Raw genomic sequence first — 17724 nt, forward strand, 5'->3', positions numbered from 1 at the left:
CTGAAATGTCTTTGAACTACCAGAATCTCAGATGGTCTCATTTGTATTTTGCTTTGTTGATGCCTTTGACACATATCATGCACTCATGCAGTCAACATATGTCCACTAGAAAAACTCCTTTCAATTAGTCAGTGACATTTAAAATAATTGTTCGTCCTTTCATCTACCTGTATTCCGGGCGTCTATAGATATGCCTTTGAAGCACATCACATAGTTTCTAGTATGATTGGCATGAAATGGGTTTCAGCCATGTGGGTATAAAGAAGGCTATTGAAATCAAACATCAGTAACAAGTGATGAGTCCTTCAGGTATTATCTCATAACATTCCTGATAGGCTGTTAGTGTTTACCATGTATGTGCACATATCAGTTCAGGGCTGATAAACATATACTGTATCTCTGTAGGCAACAGCACCTCCCTATAATATCATTTGTTGGGTAATTTTAAATTCAGTGCTTAGATTTTCCAAAATGTTTCTTTCTCCTACTCCACCCCGTCTCCATTTAGGGCATGAGGTAAGATCCAGGGTCAAAATGTTGTATTATAACACTACATCTAACAAACGTTATTATTTGTTATATTTATCTGAGCTGTTGCCTCATTGAACCACTCAATTCAGAAGTTAATTGCCATTAATTTGTAGTCAATTGTAAAGGTGAGGTGAAAGGCAGCTTTTCTTATCTGAAAATGTTTTTTTTTTTTTTTTTTTTTTTTTTTTTTTTTTTTTAATTTAATATCACTTGACAAAAGCTTCTTAAAGGGAATTACTTAGAAAATATGAGTATCTGCAAACCTTTATGATTACCTTTCTCATATTACCTTGGTCTTGGCAGTGAGTAAGCAAATAATTAGGTCACTATGCTAGTTGGAAGTCTGTTTTGAGCTGCCATCCATTTGGAAATAAAAACAGATAATGGTTATTTGTAGATAGATAATTGTGACTGTCTAATGGTTAATCTTGTATGGGCCAGTTGGGATGTGAGTGAAAATGCAGTTAGATGATTGCCATCAATTGTCTGTGCCTTGGGAACATAAGAAGACCACATTTCCCTTTGTGGCAGTCTGGTTGTAGGAACAGCCTGTGAAGTATGCTGTTCAAGAATTGACACGAGCTCTGTTGGAAGTGCAGAAAGAGACAGAGAAGGTCTGCAGCTTGAGAGTTTGTATATCTGTGACTGTGGCAGGAGAATCTATCTCCCCTTAAAAGTCTGAGACAGCAACTTTTTTATTTTGTTGTATTTTTTGCAGACAAAAAATTTGATCAAAGGCTTTTGATTTAGTCTGTGTTTGGATTGGCCACCCTTTTAGAATACCCCACCTTCGAGTTTGGGTGGGAAAATTTTTTCAAGGAACGTTGACCTCTATAGTTGGCTGTAAATGTTTACTTATTCAAATGTTGTCTTTAAACATTTATAGAGTACGCTCACAATTAAAACCCAGGGTATGTTCAGTAGTTTATTTGGTTCATTATGTTTAGATTTTTGTTGAGAAAATATTCAAATTCTCCTTGTTTATTACCATATATGCTAATGACGGCAATCATCTCATAGCAGCTACAGTGATAGACTGAAATATAGAATCCAGGGATAATCTTATTGCTTATAATTGCATACATTATGAACAATATTCTCAGGGCAGTGCTAAAGACTAATGGAAGGGAATAAAGGGGCATTCAATTGGAAATACTTTTCTTTCCAGAGTATTTCCTGTGAGATCTGCATCCAGCTCCACACTTATGAGACAGTGAAAAAAAAAAAGTATTTTGTGACATCAGTACACTTTTACTTGTATTGCCTTTTTATGAAAATGGAATTCCTTGAAACAGAATACTCAGGTGTATTTGTTTAGCTGAAATAGCTGCAGCCTCTTTTGGTAATAGTTTTGATTCTGGAAAGGCAAACTGCTGTGCTATATAAACTATTTATGTGTCACTGAGGATTTTTTTTATTTTTTTATTTCCAGTTTTTGTTTGCTCAATTACCTTTCTGTCTTTTCTTCTGCTTTGGGTGGACTATCAGAAGGCTTGCACATTTAAAGGAAAAAGACATACAGCTACTGCTTTATTCTGATAAATAATTGTATTTAAAACAACCATACATTTCTAATATATGGTAGAAAAGCATGATCCTTATATTTTTCATCTATAGAAATTGGCCCCTTTTTATATATTTAAAATATATTTTAGTCTGCAATCCATATATTTATATGTTGAAAATATATGATGCACCATATATTTTCATTAGTCTGTAATCCATATAAAATAAACTTACAGGCTATATATATATATATATATATATATATATATATATATATATATATATATATATATATATATATATATATATATATTCAAGTTATTCCCTATATGACAGAAAATATATGGTAAATATTTAACTTAAATGAAGTAATTTTCATTAAAAAGTACTACGATTGTGATTGTAGGGTAACCTGGGGGACTCTTGAGTGTTTACTTCTCCAAGTCTATGCACAATAAAAAAATGATAAGTCACGAGTAGGTTCAGTCCATTTAACCATAAATTCCAAAGGTAATGTTGAATGACTACTGGAACAACAGAAAAGTACAATAGCTCATTAAGGACAGGGAAACAAATAATAATATAATAATAATAATAATAATAATAATAATAATAATAATAATAATAATAAATGTTATGTCAAGAGTACCAGATAGATTAACTCATGATCTCGACCTTTCAACCTGTTATGTTGAGATCACAAAATAATTAATCTCAGAATCATGACATTTCAAACCGTTATACTGAGATCACAAGATACATGATCTCAGAATCATGACATTTAACCGTTATACTGAGATCACAAGATAAATTATCCAAGGATCTTGTTATTTCAAACTGTTATGCCTATATCATGAGATGATTTCTTTTGACATTCTTTTCTTTTCATGTCCTTAATGAGCCAGCATATTTATAATCTATATACCTAAGCTTAATACCTAAAAGGATTCTAAAAACTGGGGAAGTAGGTGCAGTTGGTGTATGCAGTGATATTGTTTTTGTACAAATGCCATCTTGTATATGACATCTTGTAACTTACCAATGATCATGTGACTGAGTCCTACAATCCTACAATCATATATTAACTAGGGTTGTGACGAAACTTGTATTTTCTGAGTAATTACCTATAAGAAATTTGAAGATGTTAAGTATTAATTAGATGGAAATAAATGTGTTAATTAATCAACACAAAACAATTTACACAATTATTGAGTATCAATCAACAACAATCTGATAGTGTTTCGAACCTGATGTGATCCAACTAACTAGAACAACTTTATTTTATAAGCCTTTTCTAACTTACCACATATAAAGCACTACTTCAAAAAATGAAAAACTATAATAAAATAAACATTACTGAAGAAACTAGTGTGTAAACAGGTACATACAAAACTGTAAAAACAAAAGTAGTTTTTAATCTAAAAACAATATATATATATATATATATATATATATATATATATATATATATATATATATATATATGTTTTCTCTTGCGTGTGTGTCACTCGACGCAGCATAAAATTCAGGTTGAGCTGCAGCAGCCTGCTGCTTTGTAGTTTTCTGATCAAAATGATTCTGCCAAAGTGCTGCGACTACTTTCAAGATTAAATCTCTCCTACTGATATTTTCCCCAGTCTATTTCTTGTACAAAACAAAAGAATTGATGGCTGCCAGATCCAGTAGAGATCGCAACAGGCTTGTATATAAAAATAAAATAGAATATTATAGCTTATATTCAAAATAAAAACATGTATTGTAAATGGCAGTCAAAATGAAAAAAAAGAAAAAGAAAATTTTGACTGCCCTGGTGGTTCTAGGGGATTCTAGATTTTTAATTTTTGAGATCCTGCCTTTCAAACTCCATCACGGTATTTAATACATGGACAGTGCCTATAGGAAGTATTCACCCCCTTGGACGTTTTCAGTTTTTTGTGTTACAACCTGAAATCTTGATGCATTTAAATTAGATTTTTTTCCCTTTGATTTACACAACCTACTAAACACTTTCAATGTGAGAAAAAATGGGGGGGGGGGGGGGGTGTTGAAAAAATACATCAATTAAAAATATAAACCTGAAAAGTCTTCATTAAATAGGTCTTCACCCACTTTGCTATGACACTCCTAAATAAGCTCAGGTACAACCAATTGCCTTCAGAATCCACACAATAAGTTAAATGGAGTTCATCTGTGTGCAATAAAAGTGGTTCACATGATTTCAATTTAAATACACCTGTCTGTGTAAGGTCCCACAGTTGAGTAGTGCATTCAAAGCAAAGATACTACCATGAAGACCAAAGAGCTTTCAAAACAACTCTGGGATAAAGTTGTGGAAAGGCACAGATCAGGGGAGGGGAAGATTTCAAATGCATTGAATACCCCTTGGAGCACCACCCAGAATCTGCTTAGTGCAGGCCGTCCTCCCAAACTAAGCAGCCTAGTAAGAAGTTAATTGGTCAGAGAAGCCACCAATAGGCCAATGACAACAGTGAAAGACTTACAGCATTCCATGGCTGTGATGGGAGAAACTGTTCATGTGTCAACAATAGCTCAGACACTCCACATACTTATCTAACCAAGACATTTCAGTTTTTTTTTCATTAACTGTTGTTTCACAATAAATTCTCTTGCCTCTTCAAAGTGTTGAGTAGATTGTATAAATCAGAGGAAAAAAAAAATCCCATTTAAATGCATCAAGATTTCAGGTTGTAACACAACAAACTGTGAAAAAGTCCAAGGGGGTGAATACTTCTTATAGGCACTGTATTTAGGAAAAGTCAAGAACGGACAACAGCATATATTTCACACACACAGAGTAATTTAGACTGTAAACCGTCAAAATAACTACTGTGTCGGTTTTAGTGTTTAAAAACCATAATAATAAAGTAGCACACAAACAAGTGTTAATAAACTGTCCAACTAAATTAGCATAGTACACCTACAATACACACGTTAAAAAATGCAGCAGCAATATACAAGACATGCACATTATTTAACAGGCTGGTGAAGCAAATCACCAGAATGGGAAACATCAAATTGTTCGGCGACTTGTGTCTGATTCAAATTTTTTTCAGGAGCTCAAACCATTTCCAACTTTTTGTAGCAAGAGAAACATCGGCGCACTTCATTGTTTGTTTGCATGTCATTTTGTAGCGATGAAGAGCACTCGTGAAAATCAGAATACAAAATGAATCAATGATATGAGAGCAGCTCTGGAAAGAGTTAATAAACCAATCAGTGTCCCTCCAGACACTCTCGCGATGACACGTCGCTTTTGAAAAGACTGAATAAAACATTTTAATTCAAGTTTGATGATGATGAGTTATCAGGTTACAAAATTGTACTGTATCCATTGTGAACTAATCACTATCGATGCCAAGACAGTGTTCTTTCAAAAGGAAACTAAAAGCAATCTGGTATTCTATTGTGCATATAGCAGGTCTTATGTTACTTGTTAGACAGTCTCTGAAATAAATAAAACATAATTTCCATAAATACTGTATTCCTCAACTCAAGCAGTTCTACTGGAATTCTCTGACTCTGTAAAGAGTATTAAACCAGAGCAACTGGGCAGAATCTGTATATATTGATCTCTTCACAGCCTTCGACATTGTTAAGAATAGATCAGCAAGTTCTGTAAACAGGACTTCAGGCAGATAATTTGTGATTTGTTTAACTTACACTTTTCAGACAGATCTCAGTTCATAAAGAACAGTTAATGCATCTCTAATCTACTGGTTCTTTACAAAGAGGGCCCCCTATGATTCTAGTTCTGTTTTATTAATAGTCCTCATCAGTGACTTCCACAAATGTTTTTAATTAAATGCAGGTATCTTCTACAGTTGTTGTGAAGGTAAAACAAAATATATAAAATCCATTTCAATCTGATTTTAACAAATTATGGGGGTGGTTAATTAGCATTGAACTCACACTTAATGCATCAAAAAATACAGTGCTGCACAGCATAGGGGTCAAAGTATTTACTGAACAAAAGCTTTTAAAATAAGTTGCCCATTTTTCACTTCAGGCTCTTAACAGCTTGGTTAACAACAGGGAATTATACTAGTTCAGTGGTACATTGAATTATTAACCTTTAAAAAACATGCTCATGGTCTATTTTGAGATGCCCTCAACCTTCCGTTGCCTTCTGTGGTGTTACATTTAAAGTGTAACATAACTTTAAAAAATACTCATTTCTTAATTAGTTGTTGTACATTTGTGTTAAATGCTTCACATTTTTTCTAAAGATGTTGATGTCAAATATTTGTATGTCAAACATAGATGTAAGTGTACAGTGTAAGGTAAGGCTGTTCATATACATGTAAAGTCTTTAATAACCAGAACAATTGGAATGTTGCAGTCCTTAGGCCTCAAAGGGGAAACACAGGATAGTGTGTCAATTGTTTTAACACACTAGTCCAGTCTAGTCGTACTTACTGTATGTCAACTCAAACTGATTCTACAGCCTACCTTCCCTGGCTAGTCTTTTATATCCTGGAGGAATTCAATTAAATTGAATAATTGTGTTCGAAATGTTCCGAATTTGAGTAGTAAAAAGAAGGCAGCAATAGTATTTAGGGAGTTGGGAGAATGCTGAAAAAGTCAAGGGATGTCCATTTATAGTTTAAGTGAGCTAGACTGGTGTCCATTAGAGATTATAATGTAATTTCACTGGGCTGTTCAGGCACATCAAGCTTTGAACCACTCCACTGCTCCTTGTCCCTCTGAGATCACATATTCTTATGTTAAATATTGTTACAGAGCCAGCTGCACAAAGATTGTCCTTGTTGTTTTTGCTTTATTTCACAGTCTGTGTTGCTTTGTAATCTGTGATAGAATTTGTGATATAAACACACATGTTCTTAACTGCATTGAGACTAGCTGTACTCACACAGGTAAGTTCAGTCGTGTGCACTGTCTACCCTTTAAGAGAAAAGGTATTGCTAAAGCATATTGCTCTCTTGCATTATCAATAAATGGTGAAATTAATTAACTATGATCACACATTCTATGAATATGAATACACTATAAATTTACAGACTTACATTTCAATTAAGGAATGGAGTGAAACCAGTCAAATCTCAATTTAAACTATTCTTTAAATACATTGCTCTCCACATGTGCTTGGTCGAGGCTAGACCAATGAGTGGAAGGCACTGTGGGCATGCTACAACTTTTATCTATGGCAGGCACAGCACAGATTAGTTGTGAAAGGAAGAGGAAAGGAAAGAAATTACAATAGCTGTTCTCTGGTATCTGAACAGACAGTTGCAATTACAGAACTAATGAGTTTGGACAGAGCAATAGCCAAGACAGAAAAATCGAGTGTATAAAGGAGGAATAGTTCCTTGCAGCCTGTCATTTTAACTAATTTTTGTCCCTTCTTCCTTTTTTAGGCAAAAAATACTGACTATTTCTATTTGCACCAGAGTTATCTGGGAAAGGACCTGTCACAGAGTTAATTATACTTCCCAGTCCCTAGCTTGTGAAGATAATCCACACCCTTCAACCCCTTCATCCCCATTGTTAGTGCTATCAGTTCAGTAGGGTGCTAAAATTGGGTGTTATACATGAAACATCTTCACCTTCGACTCTTTATGATTTATTAACTCTGCATCACGAACCACAAAACAAGTGCACTTTTTAGAACCTGATTCAGTGAACTCACAAAGTTTGTGAGTTCCTGGCATTTGAAGCATTGTGTTATCATGTGTCTATGATGTTCACTTATAGAACCACACAACTAAAATATTCAGAAAGAAAAATGTCAGTTTATGAGGCAAACAGACAAGCTTCCACAACAACATGCAGAAGGAGTGGGTTATTATTGACTTCTTCAAGTAAAACAATTGAAAAAGGGGTTTGCCTTTTTTACTCAAATGCAATGTAGCATTAACCAAAATAATTTAAATACAGTGGGGAAAAAATGTATTACAGGACAAAGTCGTAGGTGGCTGCCACTAGAGTACCAGCAATGGTAGCACTAATTAAATTGAGATTCATGTCCTGTTATAAGTATGTTTTGAGTGACTGAATCACAAAAAACAGAAGTTCATCGGACTGTCACTGAATTATTGATTACTCCTTTGAACAGTTGGTCCGAGTGAATAGATTAGACTCTGACAAACTATTAGATTTTATATTAATTCATACTGACTTATTGTAAATGATGGGACATTCATTGTTAACAACCTAAAATGTGTTAAAGGTAATTACTTGGAAAACTTGCATACCTCTTTTCATTGGGTTGGAAGGCTTAGCTTTGAGTTATGGAACATGTCTTTCAATAATGTTATTCTTTGGCAAAATCCTGCCAGTGAACAAACACTGTAAAGATGCTCAGTACCAGCTTTTTCCTTACACACAGATCTATGGTAATGTTCACATTTTAATTAGCATGGGAAATTACACATCCCCCTTCCTTGAGGAATTATTGAAAGCTTCCAAGGATCAATGAACAATGAGGAACTTAACTATAATTGATATTTCTTTCGAATAACCAAAAAACTTTTCAGACCGATATCAGAATCTGACAAATGACTACTACTAAAGTTTAATAACATATAAATGGCACTAGACCTATTAGGTCACACAAACAATGCTATCTGATTTATCCAAGCACACTAAATCAAAACCTTTAGAATGGATAACCCTTTTGATATTAAAGAAATTAAAAAAAAAAAAAAAAATTGTGATTAGGAAGCATTCTGGTAGCAATTTAAGTCTGAGCAACTGTTGAATGCTTTTGTTAGTCCACATTCTGGTTCCTTAGATTAGAAAGCACTGATGTTTGAAGGGCGTCAGACAAGCATGGTTCGAGTTCTGCTCATAGCAAGTTGCTAGTCTTGTCCTTTTCCACTCCTGCAAGGTTAGGGAGTAAAATTGTCAGACATACTGTAGTTCATGTCAACATGCTTCTTCATCCTCTATTGGTCAGGTATCAAACGCTTCTAGACAGAGACTTCCTAGTCTGGACTCTTTCCCCTGAGTCCAGTAGATTGATAACATTAGTTGCTTAAAAGGGTGATTGGTTTGAGGTGACCCATTGATCTTTAGGTTTGCAGCAGTGCGGCAGCATGCAAATTGGATAGAAAAACAACCTCCGTAATAGATACCCATATTTGACTGTTCCAAATGTAATAGTAATTAGTTTCAAATGTCATTTAATTGAGCAAATCACCTCTACAGTGTTTCAAGGATGATGCGCAGCAGCACTTCATACCTCATAGTACTGAGTCGGTCTATTTCTGGTCTGTCGTCACCACAAAGCCATCTGAGTGACAGTTACATCTTAAAAGTGGATCAGAAACTGCAGGACTGGCTGAGCAGTACCAAAGAACATACTTTTAACCAACAAACATACACAGCAATAGTATCTTGGGGGTCTTAAGGAGAGGGTGAAAACATGTGAAGCCATGATAATAAAATTTGTATCTGAGGCAGGCCATAATTGGGAAAGGCAGCTGCCTATTTCGCTTTTCTCCTACTGTGAAGTACCCAAGGCCTCCACAAGATATTCCTTCTTTTGGGTTTCTGTTTGCGCTAAGTTGCAAGGTCACCTGGATATTGTCCAAGGTTGTTAGAAGAGTGAGAAACCATCTTCAATCCAGCTATGCTTATCTCAGTACATCTAGCAATCCAGCTATGGTCGTCTTAGTAGAAATGACAATCCCAGGGGAAGAATATTGTGAGAGAAAATTACATACGACACCTCAGCCACAGGTGCTGTGCAAATTAATGTGGATTAGGTGCTTCAATGATCATAAAATGGCCCTGAAAAGCCTATAGAACAGTTGAATTGTTTAGGCATGAAAATATATATCCCAGCAAATGATGGGCAGACACTGTATAGATGACTGGACATTGGTTTCTGGTACTTGAGTACAATATCACCCTCACCAAGCAATTTTGATTCATGGGCCATTAAACTTTCACAGCGTAATACAGAAATTGAAAATCATCTGAGTGTGGCAGAGGATTTTCTGAACTCTACTGCTCAGGATATTCTGTGATAGTTTTGGTGATTTGATTTTCAAATATATCATGTAAAATGCTTAAAACTATCATTTTGAACACAGTCATTAAAGGTCATCTTTGATTCCCAACACTGCCATTATGTATGCAACTATTCAACAAGAAGTGTAGTGGAGAATAGATATGAAAACACACAAGTGACACAACCGATTAGACAATGTGTATTATCAATAACAAACACAAATCAAAAGAGTAATATCAATATTATAGTTGTTGTGATGGGTTTATTGATAACAGTTCAGCTTGTAACAAAAAAAAAAAAACATTATTAATCTAACTTGTCTATACAGACGTGCTCAAATTTGTTGGTACCCTTACAGCTCATTGAAATAATGCTTCAGTCCTCCTAAAAAGTGATGAAATTAAAAGCTATTTTATCATGTATACTTGCATGCCTTTGGTATGTCATAGAATAAAGCAAAGAAGGTGTGAAAAGCGATGAATTATTGCTTATTCTACAAAGATATTCTAAAATGGCCTGGACACATTTGTTGGTACCCCTTAGAAAAGATAATAAATAATTGGATTATAGTGATATTTCAAACTAATTAGTTTCTTTAATTAGTATCACACATGTCTCCAATCTTGTAATCAGTCATTCAGCCTATTTAAATGGAGAAAAGTAGTCACTGTGCTGTTTGGTATCCTTGTGTACACCACACTGAACATGGACCAGAGAAAGCAAAGGAGAGAGTTGTCTGAGGAGATCAGAAAGAAAATAATAGATAAGCATGGTAAAGGTAAAGGCTGCAAGACCACCTCCAAGCAGCTTGATGTTCCTGTAACAACAGTTGCAAATATTATTAAGAAGTTTAAGGTCCATGGAAGTGTAGGCAACCTCCCTGGGCGCGGCCGCAAGAGGAAAATCGACCCCAGATTGAACAGAAGGATAGTGCGAATGGTAGAAAAAGTACCAAGGATAAGTGCCAAAGAGATACAATCTGAACTCCAAGGTGAAGGTACGTCAGTTTCTGATCGCACCATCCATCGCTTTTTAAGCGAAAGTGGGCTCCATGGAAGAAGACCCAGGAGGACTCCACTTTTGAAAGAAAAACTTAAAAAAGGCAGACTGGAATTTGCTAAAATGCATATTGACAAGCCACAATCCTTCTGGGAGAATGTCCTTTGGACAGATGAGTCAAAACTGGAGCTTTTTGGCAAGTCACATCAGCTCTATGTTCACAGACGAAAAAATGAAGCTTTCAAAGAAAAGAACACCATACCTACAGTGAAACATGGAGGAGGCACGGTTATGTTTTGGGGCTGCTTTGCTGCACCTGGCACAGGGTGCCTTGAATGTGTGCAGGGCACAATGAAATCTCAAGACTATCAAGGCATTCTGGAGCGAAAAGTACTGCCCAGTGTCAGAAAGCTCTGTCTCAGTCGCAGGTCATGGGTCCTCCAACAGGATAATAACCCAAAACACACAGCTAAAAGCACCCAAGAATGGATAAGAACAAAACATTGGACTATTCTGAAGTGGCCTTCCATGAGTCCTGATCTGAATCCTATCGAACATCTATGGAAAGAGCTGAAATGTGCAGTTTGGAGAAGGCACCCATCAAACCTGAGACAGCTGGAGCAGTTTGCTCAGGTTGTGCTCTAAAGGTTGTGCAACAAAATATTAGGTTAGCGGTCCCATCATTTTTGTAAATGCCATTTTCATTTGTTTTATTATTTACAATATTATGTTGAATAAAAAATTAAAAGCAAAGTCTGATTTCTATTAAGTATGGAATAAACAATGGTGGATGCCAATCACTTTTGTCAGTTTCAAGTGATTTCAGAGAAAATTGTGCATTCTTCGTTTTTTGTGGAAGGGTACCAACAAATTTGAGCACGTCTGTATTGGCACCAATGCCTTTCCAGAATGAAATGCTGATCCTCTGAAATTAGTCCACAAGAGGCACTGCTACATCTCCATGAGTGCTGAGTTGTTTCGTGAGGTAATTTGTTTTTAAGTGCAGTGTAGAGCTTCTGAATTTGAATAAACAAGGCCTGTGTTATTTATTTATTTATTTATTTTTTTGGAACATTTACGTTTTCTTAAAAACCAATCATAACTTTTGTATACCATTACTTTATAGAAAATTACTTTAAAAAGGTGTTTTGTTCTCTTTCTTTTGCTTTTTATTCTCAGAAACTGATACATTTTTATTTTTTACTTTGCTCTGCAGAAGTCTGCATGGTTGCTGTAGTCATGGAATTTTTTCTTTCCAGATAAGAGATTTTATACATGACTGAAATTACACACTTGGAAGCTGGCAGAGGAGAGTGTAGAAATGCAAAACTAGACTCACCCAAATAATTGGTGTAGGCAAAACTAGATTGGCCCAGCATCGATGTTGAAGCCTTGGGATGAAACTAGACTTGTCCAAATTAATGACATGGGTGAACCAGATTCGCCCAGCATCGATTTTGAAGAGGTAGACTAAAGTAGACTTGCCAGGGGTAGCCCACAAAATTCAGTGTAAACTGTTGAAAAAACAGGTTTCGCTCAGTCGTCGTTTTCAGATTCTGGGCCAATCTAGATTCGCCTGATTGAATGCGGGCAAGTACCGCAAAAAAGTGTTAACTTCGGGATTCGCCCAGAACTCCTTGGCGAAACTAGATTAGCCTGGGCAAAACTAGACTCGCTATACCACCGGGTTCCGCCCTTAACACTAATACTAACTACTGGATACAAGCAATCTTATGCTGTCTAAAATCATTAGTTTAGCTGATAACGTCTTCATACAGGATTGAGACCATTAATGCGTCTTTCACAATTTATCAAGACTGGCACCCATACTTGCAAACCAAGAATGTATGTAATTCCAAAAACATTACAAATTCAGCACTATTGAAAATTTTGTAGCTTTGGATGAATTGTGACTTCTCCCTAGACAGGGAAACAGAGTAGTCCACTTGAAGTGTTCTACCACCTGTTTACCAAATGGTTGATGTTGTCAGTCACTATAGTGAATCTGATTTGACTGGTAGCCAAACCTGTGCTGTTATAAACATCAAATCACCTTACATAGTTGAGCAACAATGGAATAACCAAGGAAAAACCTGCCTTTAACTTTAATGTCATTAAATTGTTTTCGTAACAGACACTAGTGTGAGATTTATATTTCATTATTTAGTTTGGTTGGTGGACAGTTTATTTGTTGTGAATAGAAACTGAAACTAATTTAACTGGTTCATCTAAATTTACCTTGTTGCTGTTATTTGCTTGAATGTGGGGAATCTGCTGTGCAGAATGAAAAGTGAGATTTTACCGGTGACGTCATAGAGAGAGGGACGGAGTTTTGAAGCGAGATTGGTTTAGTCTGGTTAGGAGTTAGCTGCACACTGATACTTTCTATAGTTTTGTCTGAATAAACTTGCCATGTTCTTGTGAAGTGGCCTGCTTGCATTTCACCCCCGGCCTGGTCTGTTTTTCCTTTGAATTCTCTTACACTAGTTTTTTCCCCAACTACACCACACCTCTGTCAAACATTAACATGTCAGCTTTCTTTTTTATTTTGCCTTAAAAATAAGAAAGGATGTAACTAGAAAAGCTATGACTCTGATACCCTTCAGGCAGTGATGTCAGCGTTAATATTTGAAAAGTATATTGATGTCAATTTGTACAGGTTTTCTACTTAACATCCATGCAGGGTATATTAGTTTTTTTCTCTCATGGTGGATCAGCAAAGCAATTTTTTTTTTTCATTCCTGGTGGGCAGCAAATAAATGAAAATAATTGAGCATACAATTCATGAGCAAAACTATTTTGATTTCCATGCCTTTCTAGACATGTTTTTCTAATACAATAAATTAGATTAACTTATAAAAAAAATATCTGATCTGGCTGAAGATAACATTTGGCTTTTCGTTATGTTTTATCTGTAATGCTTATTAATTAGACGACTGTAGTCACTGTAATTAAATGTTTTCTGCAGGGAAATACATGTGATTGGCTTTCAAACAATGAGCTTTATCAAACATTGAACAAGTCTGTGTAGAACCGTCTGAAGCATCATGGTGGTGACAGTTTGATATGTATTTTCTGAAAGCTTTCTTTATGTGACATGCTGTAAATATAATTGGAATTGATATATAAAGTAAACAGGGGATTCATAATTTCTAAATCACATTATCTCCTTTCCAAATTAAATTATTCTATAGAAATAGCATTAACATTATTAAATGCTGTATCTCTACCCTGAAAATCCATCTTGACATCAAGTAATGTAGTTATTTTATCCAGCACTGATCCTTAACATTAATATAGTATGTTGCATTAATTATTAATTTAAATTGAAGACCAGGGGGTGTTCGGATAAAAAAACGACAACTCTGAAATTGTTTCTATGAATTGTTTTTAAAGTTCAGCCCCTTTAGTTGTAAATATATAACATGCAGTAATCTATAATTCTGCAAATAACAGTAAACGTTGAATAGCTCATGTTCTATGACAGCAGGGCAGAAGAGCACTACATATAACAAGCCAGGTTACCAATGGGCTGTTCAGATGACAGAGGTGCTTGGATAATCAATGTACAGTACAAGACACACAAAATAGCTCTTGATTGTATAGAGTTAATTAGAGACATCACCTCTCAAATACCAACAAAAACAACTTAAGACACTAAGAAAAAAGTGCAAGAAACTAGAAAATATTTTACCTGTGTTAAGATAAAAATATTTCTTTTGCTGGATGGAAATATCCAAGCTTTGAAACTCAGGATCGAAATACAAACACCTTGTGCAAAAATAAAGCAAGCAGAAGAAATACATTTATACGGCAATATAAAGAAGTATGGCCTCGACTGCATGTACTGACACTGCATTTGTTTCATCTATGTATTTTTATTACAATATTACACTTGCCTTGACTGCTATTTAAAGATAAAGCACAGAGACAAGTCTTGTTTCTGTCATATTAAATCTCTTGTCGGTACTCTTATTTCAACCACATGTTTTTATTGTTAACTGGAATCCCTGCTCAACTGAACTCAAAGCTATGGTCCAGAAAGCTATGGTCCATGTATACTGTGTATTTCTGGAACAGTCTGGTAATTGTAACATTTACCTGGAACCAATACTTGAGTATAATGTAAAAAGAGCAAAGGCACATGTAAACATTCAGTGATAGTACAGTGAAGTGCTGCAGCCTATAGTGATCTAATCTGTGTATAACAATCATGAAAAAGTAGCACTGGTTTCTAAACAGCTTGCATAATTCAGAACTCGTACACAAACACCACATGAAAAGGAATGCCATTTCATTAGTCATTCAGCGCAGCGTGTAATTCTGCCAGGGATGTAGGCTCGAGGGTACTGAGTAATTAGACACTGAATTATTATAAGATCTGAGGAGTGTGCATGAGTGTGTAAGACCTTATATATCTTCTTCAATATTCAGCACTATTGAGTGTTTTATGTTTATGGATGATGTTCCTCAAACCACATACAAATATGATACACTTATCCAAAAGTAAACATTATAGGATGAATTGGATCTAAATTCAAGGATTATTATTATTATTATTATTATTATTATTATTATTATATATTATTATTATTATTATTATTAGTATACTTAATATATAAAGAAGAAAGTTTGTCTGTCTGTCTGTTCTTTTATGCATTCGGACCCTGCAGGAGCCAGTGCAACCAAACTTTGCATGGCCTCCTCTTTCATCCAGGGGAAGGTCGAGGGCTACGTTTGGATCCAAAATTTTGACCCCCAGGGGTACTTTATTTAGTAACCCCATTGCTGGATCACTACAGTAGCCATGCATCTCAAATTAAAGAAACCCACAAAATCAAAAAAATAAATAGAAAGAACAAAAAATTTAAAAAATTAAAAAATGTCAAAAACAAAAAAAAAAAATAAAGTTAAAAAAAGGAAGGAGGTCTGAGTGCATTGTGCGACACTGAAGATCTGTAACTTACAGGAAACTATAAGGCCATGCCAATTTGCCATGCATGAATATCAAATTTCCCCGGGCTACGCCAGGTATTTCAGCTAGTTATTAATATTTCCTAAAACAATGTTATTATTATTATTATTATAAATGTTGTTTTTTGTTGTTTTGCGTGTTTTTTTTTCATTGAACTGAGTAGCTATACCAGTTGCTATAATATACCAGTATACAATCTGGTAATTTCCCAAAGCAACATTTTTCTCATTGATCTGATGGAGCAATTATGTCCAAATATTTTCCTTTCCAACACTTTTCCAATTTAATTTAAAACTAAACACCAAAGTGAGAACAGACACTGCATGACACTGTAGCAGCTGCATGACAAAAAACTTGATTGTACATGCAGTTTTACATGCTATTAAGTGGGGTGAAATCAGTTGAATATCTTATAAATGTAATTAATATTAAACAGAATGTGATAATAACTGAATTGATATTATCAGGAGAGACATTTCAGTGTGGTGATAAAACTGTAAGCAGAGTCTGACATTTAACAGGTTTTATTGTATTATTATTATTATTATTATTAATTATTATTATTAGATTATTATTATTATTAATAATAATAATAATAATAATAATAATAATAATAATAATAATAATAATAATAATAAATGTAGGGCAGGATACATTTTTACAGTGAATCCTTAAAGGTATTTCAGTCAAAATGTCTTTTTCGCAATGAACAGTTTCAAAGATAAGGGTCAATTGCAGCCTATAAATTTAATCCACATGATATGTTTGTGGCAGAGCACAGGTGTGGCCACTGTCCAGTTAGTGCAGATTGGTGCTAACTGGGGAGTGGCCACCTGTATAAAAGCAAGTAGAAAGCCTGTGGTTGTGGAGAGGAGTCTGTTTCTGTCCCTTGTTAGTGATGGGAAAAAGTGAAGACTCTGAAGAATTTGGTTCACAAAAAAAAATTTCATTGAGCTGAAGCATATGAAAGTGCTTCATGCCATCTCTTGGTAGATCTGCACAAGTCAGTACATTGAGAGTAAAGACAGACCCCTATCTCCAGAGAGAAGGCATTTAGTAAAGTGGACAATTGCATTAATGCTCAGAGAAGGCAATGTGTTTTAGTGACATTTCATACACTTTTGACATGCAATTTCATTTTTCTTGGTTAATTGGGCATCTATAATTTAAACAATCGTTTCAATGTAAAGAACATTTCAATCCTTTTTCTAAAGAAAGAACTTGGCCATTGCTTTTTTTATTTTATTTTATTTTAAGTATCAACCACACATGCGATTAGCCAATAAAACCTTCTGAACTCGTTACACTCAGCCCCCTTTCTGCCTGTTTTGCACTGTTTTAACTTATGTACGTTTAACTACTGGATAGTATGTGCTGCATGCATTTAACATATCAAATGTAAGGCCACTAAATCTCCTTTCATATTATGTAAATTGCAACTGCATCAGGCATTCTATATGTGGTAGAGATGAGAATAGATTAAAAAAAAAAAATGCTTTTCAGTTTTTCCAAAAAAATCATGTTTGGTCACCACTATATATATTGTAATCATAAATGGCAAAAACAAACAAACAAAAAAAACAAAACAGTACACCATTGAACTTCTCTCTCTCTCTCTCTTAATTCAGTTAAATTTAAATTGGCTTTATTGGCATGACAATAGAAAGAATTGCCAAAGCACATACATGGCATAACCAACTAAAATACATAAAGACAA

Source organism: Polyodon spathula, chromosome 2, assembly GCF_017654505.1.
Source record: "Polyodon spathula isolate WHYD16114869_AA chromosome 2, ASM1765450v1, whole genome shotgun sequence".
NCBI lineage: Eukaryota > Metazoa > Chordata > Actinopteri > Acipenseriformes > Polyodontidae > Polyodon > Polyodon spathula.